The following is an 8,107-nucleotide window of genomic DNA, read 5'->3' on the forward strand; positions in this document are numbered from 1 at the left end:
GGCTCAAGATATGCACGCTAAGGTTTTGTCCTCACTGAAAATTCAGAGGCACATCTGGTCAGTCGTTTTGTCCTTCAGGTCAAGGATGGGGCTTTAGGGATAGTGATGACATGGAAGGCTCTGTGAAATAATGGGTTTTGGGCGCTAGAAGCACACACTTTGCATTTAGAGGTATGCATTAGTTATCTATTGCTGTGTAACAAATTATCCCCAAATCTGCAGCTTACAGCAAAACAGAGTTGTTACCTGACAGTGCTTATGGGTTGAGAAGCCAGATGTGGCTTCATTGGTGGCCTCCCATGTAGGGTCTCTCACAAGGCTGAAATCAAGGTGGTGGGTGACATCGCAGTCACTTCACGGGCAGATGAGAAGGAATTTTCCTCCAAGCTCCCTCCCGTGGCTGCTGGCAAGATTCAGTTCCTCACAGGCTGGCGAATTGAGAGTGTTGGCCAGATATGTAAAAAACCATTTGGGTCTCTCCATAGGGCTACTCACAAGACAGAAGCCTGCTTCCTTCAGTATGAAGGGTGAGGAAGACAGAGAAAGCCAGATAGAGAGAAAGAGAGAGGACATGAGCCCAAGATGGAAGCCATGTCTTCATAACCCAGTATCAGAAGAGCCATTCCATTGCTGCTGCTGTATTTTCAGGAGCCGTGAGTCGGTAAGTGCAATCCACACCCGAGGGGTGGACATTACATAGAGTGTGAACACTGGGAGGTGGCAATCGTGGGGCCATCTTAGGGGCTATCTACCGTGACATGAATGGGCCCACATCCTGTCTCTTCCCTTCAGTCTCTGTTTATCTTTAAAGAAGTTACTTAACTCCTCTGAGGATCGGGTTTCTCATCAATCAGATGATGTCCATTTTTGAAGGTGGTTAATAGGGAGAAATAATTTTTGTGAAACACACATAATAGGTGTTCGATAATGGGTAGCTGGGACTATGATTACTGTAATTAATCTTGGTGGGTGCTGAAGGTTTTGGATTTTCAATTCTGTGTCCTAAGGAACACAAGCTCCCTGTGGACCATGTGCCTTTGACTGAGAATAACATCGCACTTTCAAACTTAGCTGATTTTGAGTTGCTTTCTGGGCATGAGTAAGTTCTTCTATGTCCTCCTCTCCTCTCTGGGAGGTAATTTATGGCAGTGACGCTGTCATTTATGCCATTATTTTTGAGGTGATGGAGTCAGCCCCACCCTGAGAGGTTTTGTTTCCTCTGTTAATGTTTCCTGTGATTTCCCCCTTGCCATTCACTGTCTACATGCTCCCTCTGTCCCCTGTTAGAATTCACAGCATTTGCTAACTGCTGCTGGAACAGAGAGTCTTCTCCCTCTAGGGGTAAGAGCTAACAGACAGTGTCCCCAGCATCTGACAAATATAATACATATTCGTGAAAGGACTATTGTCACATCTGATGAAGGCCCACCCTGGTGCCTTTCCCGTGGCCTTCCACTTCTCGGCACACCCTGCCTCATGCTCCCTGCCCTGCCAGAGGCCTTTTGACACAGCCAAATCTGACAGGGGACCACCTTCATGAGTCCAGTTGTGGAGGTCACTCATCCAACAAGCACGACTGCAGAGCTGCCACAATGAGTGAAAACAGATGTGGTGTCTGCCCTCATGGGGAGACAGACTGTAATTGAATAGTGGCCCATAGGCAGTGGCCCATCTCATTGAACTCAGTGAAAGAAGAGTGAATGGTGTTTGGAGACTACTAGTAGAGCAGGATCTGACCTGCCCTGGGGATCAGGAAAAACGTCACTCTGTAGGTGAGCAGGAGAGGGAGGGACAGAGGAAAGAACCTTCAAGGCAGAGGGGACAGAGGACAGCATGTTCAAGGTCCTGAAAGGGGTCAGTAGTGACACAGTTAGAGTCTGGATTGCTGCTCAGTAAATACATACTCCATTTTTCTCTCATGGAAGATTGTTTATTTTTCATCTCCCTGACCTTGGTCTTGACCACGTGGCTTGCTTTGCCCAGTGAGATGTTAGTGGACGTGGCAGGAGCAAGGCCTTGAAATGTGCTTGCACAGAGAAATTTTCTCTCTTATGCCTCTTGTATCACCACGAGAGGAACATGTCCCAGGAAGCCTACTGGCCCCAGAAGGATAAAAGATACATGGCACAGAAAACCCCAGACCTGTACTTTGCAGTGACCTACAAGACCAGGACAATGTTAAATGCTTTTGGTGTGTGCCACTGAGCTTGGGAATGGGTGGGTGGGGTGGTTTTGGGGACAGAAGGAGGGCCAGAGAGGCTGGGGACGAAACAGCAATTTGGACAGTGGTGCAGGATTCGGCTGGAGAGGAGCAAGGACCAGAGAGTGCTGGGCTTTGGAGGTCAGAGTGAGGATTGTGGTTTTTTGTCTAAATGTGCTGGAAAGCTAGGGAAGTTTTCATCAGGGGAATGGCATGGTCTGACTGTGGAAAACACTCTAGAGACGGGTCAGATTTTCTTGTTCAGAAATCTTTGCACGGGGTATGAGCCACCCCATGCCTGCCTCCCCAATTTCTGTAGCCGTGTTTTTCACAGTGGCTTCAAGAGCTTCTCTTCTAGAAAGCCTCCCAACAGGTGTGTTTTATTCTTCTCTTCCTTGAGTTCCAATGCCACTTTGTTCTTTTTTTCCTTCAGGACATTCAGCCAACAGAACTTGGCCTCAGGTCCATCTGTGACTTAGACTGGGGTGTTCTTGAGGGCAGGGCGTGTGAAGTAGTCCTCTCTGCCTGCCTGTTTATGTTTCTGGGTGTCTACCATCCCCTAGACCCCTGTGCACACGATCTGTCTGGTAAGTAGCGGGTGCTCACCAAATACTTCTTGAACGATTGAATGAACGATCTTCCTGCCCTTTGTGGTTACTCATCATATAGCAGATTTCCAACCTGTCTGTCTTCACCTCTCCCACCTGCGAAAAAAGGAGAATTATGGGGCCCCTTCCTGGGTTGTTATGAGGATCGAGCATGTGAGTATGATTAAGCAGTGCCTGTCAATTAGTAAGCATTCAAAAATGTTAGCTAATTGAAGTCCCGTCATGGTTTTGCAAAGGGTGAATAAATGAAGGGGATATATCAAGGGAGAATTTGTGAAGGGACACCCAGCCACCCACACTGGCAGTGAGAGGACACACCATCCACGGACGGTGTTGGGTGAGCAACCATTAGACGGTCTTGGCCAGTAGACTGTACACCAGGTCCTCTTGTTAGGATTTGACTCATTTAACTGAAGGCTCCCGGCTGATGGACCACTTCTGGGAGCCTGAAACTGAAGGTCTTCTGGCATCTGACATCTCCAGCTCCAAAGGTTTCAGGCAGGGATTTAAGTGTAGCAGAATCCTGTGGTCCCGCAGTTGGTCAAATGGAATACCTGGAGGAAGGGGACCCCTACCTAAGTCCAGACACTCCTTCCCCAACTTCTCGAGGGCAAAATACACTCCATTTTGTATCGCCTTGTTCCTCCAAACACCCAGCACATATGGGACGTAGTACACGCTTGCTGTGTACTTGAATGAATAAACAGGTGAGAGCCTGTGATAGTCCCTGGTCAAAAGAAGTTTACGATATTGTCTAGATTTAAAATAATCCCCAATTATAAAATACACTAGGTATTAGGCCAGCTGCAGGGGGAGGACACGCGCCTGCTGGGGGTGGACGTTGAGGAGAGGGGATGTGACCCTGCCGCAGACAGCAGGACAGGCACAGACCCTAACCCTCATTACATCCTGCCCTCCCGTCAGAGCACCTTCCTCTCCCATCAGGAGCCTATCACCCGCCTCCATAGGGGAATTGCAAAATTTGAAAATATCTTATTCACACCTAGGCATGTCATTTCTCCACTGGCAGTGTAACATGCTTCCTCATTTACATATAATTCGTTTGACTCATGTAAACTGCATTAACAGAAAGAGGAGCTATGCGACAAATTACGAGTGACAGAGGCCGGGCTGGATCACAGTTATTTTTATAAGCCCCGGTAAGCGATGATGTTGTGTTTTTACAGCGCATCAGGTCCCGGCGATATGGAAGAGCCTGCAGCCGCCGGAAGCCCATTGGTGCCTACCGGTGGTGCAGGTGGCAGCTTCGTGCGGGAGGACCCTGGCCGGAGAGGCCCATCAGGCGCCGGGGTTTAGGGTCCTGGGGACCACACCGTCTGCTCCTGGCATTCTCCGGGGCCAGCGCCTGGGATGGAAAGTGTGTGCGTAGACCGTGCACCCAGGAGGACGCGGCTGCCTGCCTCCTTCCTGTCCTCTTCCTCATTCTAGAAACCGAGCTGGCCTCTTCCCTGTATGACATCCCAGTTCTTTGCTTATAAGGCAGACATGGTAATGTGGTCAAGGAGAAGAATGGGCTTTAAAAGCAAAACAAAAGAAAACAAAACCGGGAAAAATGAGAAGGGGTCCTGAGATGCTTAAACCCATGATACAAGCTAATACTCACCAAGCACTTACATGTGCCAGATGAACGAAAGCGGGTACTTGATATGCACAATCTGGTTTAACCCTGAAGCCACCCTTCTGAACCAGCTATCACTCTTCTTGTTAATTAGGATTGTTACCAGTGCTATGTTACAAGCCAGGAGAATGAGAGCTAATGAGTTGGGGTGCTTTGCCCAACACCCTCCTAGCTGAACCAGGACTCAAATGCACGTCTTTCTGAAGTTAAAGATGACAGTTCTGGCCACTAAGCTCTCCTGTCTCATCACAGGTACCCAGTCTTTAGAGAACCCATGCTTGGGGCACTTGGGAGGCGCATAGCTGGTGAAGCTTCCAGCCCTTGGTTTTGACTGTTTCGACTCAGGTCATGATCTCCTGATGGTGGGACTGGGCCCCACGGTCAGCGGGGGGTCTGCTTCACATCCTCTCCCTCTTTTCCTCTGCCCTCCCGCGTGTACGTTCTCTCTCAAAAATAAACAAATCAGTCTTAAAACAAACAAACAAAAAAAAAAAAGAAAAAAGAAAGAAAGAAAACCCTTGCATGTCTGAGGGGAGATGGGGAATTTCAGGATTGCCTTGGGAAAGGCTGAGCTGGGGTCTGGGTCATGGGAAGGTCCAGGCTCGGGGCCTCTGGCTTTAAGCGCGTCGGCTCCAGGTCCCCTTCACCACAGACGGTCTGTCGCCACACCTGCTAATCACCGCCCTTGGCCCCAGAACAGGGGCCGTGATTGTGAGGGTTTTCTCCCCTCTTATTCTTATTTATTTATTTATTCATTTATTTATTTGCGAATCTGAATTGTGCAAACCTGAAATTGTGATCTATAATGTATTGATAGTCTTAGCTGACGCATGGATTTAGAAATAACGCAAACTCGACTTTACATTTCCTCCTCCAGAGAACTAATCTTGAATTGTGCTGGTTTTGAATGATGTGAGGCCTTCGGGAATAGGCCTACATCCCTTGCAAGAAAATTAATCACCCTGTAAATGACTTAACCCACCTCTCAGGGCTTCGTGGTGGAGACTAAAAGGAAGAATGCAAATGATTCAAAACGGCCTGTGTGTTACCTGCCCCGCACCCCCCACCCCCCGACTCCCCACCCTCCGCCCTGGCCCTCCTGTCCTGAGTGACAAACCTTCCCAAACAAGCCTCCTTACTCTGGTTCTCCCTGTCTGCTAATTGCAGGTTTCCAAACTCTCTGGGGCTTTTTGTCAGATGCCACTTCAGGGATCCCCAAAGTTTAATTCACCCCACAGCACAGGGCAGCAAGCCCTTGGTTCTGCCTCTGCTTTATCGTCCAGTGGGTGCAGAAGGTATGCTAGGAACGTGTTCTCTCCACAGAGGAACCCAGAGAGGTGCCCTAAGGTACTGGGGTCCTTGTGGCTGGGTCTTTGATTTCTGGTTGTTGTTTTGCAAAGGGACAATGGAGTAGGTTTATGAAACTGGGCAGAGGTGTAAGATACTGTCTTAGCAATCTTCATGGCCATTTCAGGGTGTCAGTTTACAATTGCCTGTTTAATTTTTTTCTCTACCCCCTGCTTCCCACCCCCAACTCCAGAATCTAGACCAGGGGTCCTTGGCCCACAGAAACATACTTTTCTTCTTAGTTTCTTGTCTCCTTCCTCGTGCACCCACACCACGGGGGGAAGGGCCAAAGTGCAACCCTTCCTTTGACTTCCAACTCACTGTGGGAAGTGGTGGGTGTTCTTGGCCAACATCTTTCTTTTAAGGCAAGAAACTGAGATCCAGAGAGCTAAACTCGACTTTGCAACAGGAATTAGCAGCGGAGCTTAAAGTTGAGCAGGAGGCAAGCTGGCAACCCGTGTCTCCACTCTCCTCTGCCCTCCCAGGATGGCTGCATTCTTTGACATGAGACAGAGATTTTCGACCTCTGGGGCCCAGCGGAAGCATCTGCAGAAACTTTAGAAAAGTCTGTATTTGCTTGCTCGGGCAGCCACTACAAAGCACCACACACATTCTGTTTAAACATCAGAAATGTTTCTCCTTATAGCTCTGGAGGCTGGAAGTTCGAGATCAAGGTATTGGCAGGGTTGTTTTCTCAGGAGGTCCGTTAGGGGTGGTAGATAACGGTCTTCTCTTTGGGTCTTCCCACAGCCTTCCCTCTGAGCCTGTGTCCTGACCTCCTCTTCCTATAAGGACACTGGTCGCGTTGGATCAGATCCCACTCTAGAGACCTCCTTTTACCTTAATTATGTCATTGAAGACCCCATTTCCAAAGACAGTCACATTCTGAGATCCCTAGGGATTAGGACTTGAACATACGAACTTTGGGGTGACACAGTTCAACTCTTAACACTTTTCCCTCTGCCCCGCCCTTTAATTCGCGTCCTACCCACATGCAGACTAATACATTCACCCTGTCCTCAAAGCGCTCAGAGGCTTAATCCATCCTGGCTTCAACTGGAAGTCCGAAATCTTGGCTAAATACCATGTAAAGATAGAGTTGGCGTTCAAGTTAGGATTCATCCTGAGGTAAAATTCCTCTCTAGCTGTAAGCCCGTGAAATCAGAGAATTATTTGTTTCCAAAACACAAGAGTGAGACAGGCAATAGAGAGACGTCTCCTACCAGAATGGTTCCATCAGAAAGAAGAAAGGGGTTACGGGTCTCAAGCAGGTCAAAAGCCTAGCAGAGAAAAATTCCCTTTGATTTTAGGGTGGAGAAAAATCCCCTTTGGTTCCATGTTCTGTGCTGTGGGCCCACCAGTTGTCTCCTGGTTCCCAGTTAGGAGCTTCTGTGATGGTGTCTAGCGGTGTCCCACCATTATCCTGACCCGGGCGCCTGAAACTCCGTGTACCACCAGCACGTCCCAGGTGTATGGCAGCCCCACAGCCCTAAGAGGGAAGCTCGTAAGTCCCAGGAAGGTCACCTTTCCTGGCCCCCCATCCTTGGAAGGAATTCAAGGAGAGAAAAGCGCTTGTCCTCATCTTCTGTGTGTTCCCGTCACCGGCACCATGTCTGTCACACCATACACTCGAGAAATATTTGTTGGGGATGAGTGATTGTAGGGAAGCTGTGATCCCTCCCTGAAAAGACAAACCAATTAAATTTCAAAATCACCTCAGAGAGGCACCAAATGGCAGGATCCCAAGGATCGCGGCCCCTCCGTGGAGCCCCTGGAAACTTCTTTCCATTCTGAATAGACCTCCTTTGCTTTGCCTCGCAGAAAGGGCTCCTTTCAGCCAGTAATTAGTGTTCGTAAGTGGAAGCTACTTAAGAAAGAACACAAAGCCTCCGAAAGTTGTATTATGCCATTTATAAGTGTCCGGTGATCCGCGGCCGTGCTGTGATTCACGGAGCTGAAATAAATGATTTGCCTAAAAAAAAAAAAAAAAAAAAAAAAATTAACGTTCATTCCGCCGGTAGAACCTCTTAATTCCCGTTACACATGTCAGCATATTATGACTGGAAGCTGTCAGGTTCTAATGACTAAAATTTCATTTTTCAGGCTTTTCACGCTGTGTTTGAGAACTATAGGTTGGAAATAATTTTGCAGCTAAGTTACTTCCTCATCTGGTAAATTTAGCAATTTCTTTCCTTGCCATATCTTTTTTTTTTTTTTTTAAATGTCCATGTTTACATTAATACTTCGAACAAACTAACCTCATGCTTTGCTCGATAAATGGGGGTGGGGTGGGGGGGAAAACAAGAAGTCATG

The 8,107-nt window shown here is 48.2% G+C and overlaps 1 long non-coding RNA gene across 1 annotated transcript; it reads left to right on the forward strand.

Annotated features, from left to right (window-relative positions):
* The first annotated feature begins 506 nt into the window (after positions 1 to 506).
* On the forward strand, positions 507 to 7,741 carry LOC116591872. Its single transcript, XR_004286189.1, has 5 exons — positions 507 to 661; positions 2,634 to 2,787; positions 3,996 to 4,699; positions 5,615 to 5,742; positions 6,160 to 7,741. It is a non-coding gene; the product is annotated as an uncharacterized LOC116591872 (long non-coding RNA).
* Positions 7,742 to 8,107: the final 366 nt, after the last annotated feature.

The sequence above is a fragment of the Mustela erminea genome, chromosome 5 (genome assembly GCF_009829155.1).
Source record: "Mustela erminea isolate mMusErm1 chromosome 5, mMusErm1.Pri, whole genome shotgun sequence".
Classification (NCBI taxonomy): Eukaryota; Metazoa; Chordata; class Mammalia; order Carnivora; family Mustelidae; genus Mustela; species Mustela erminea.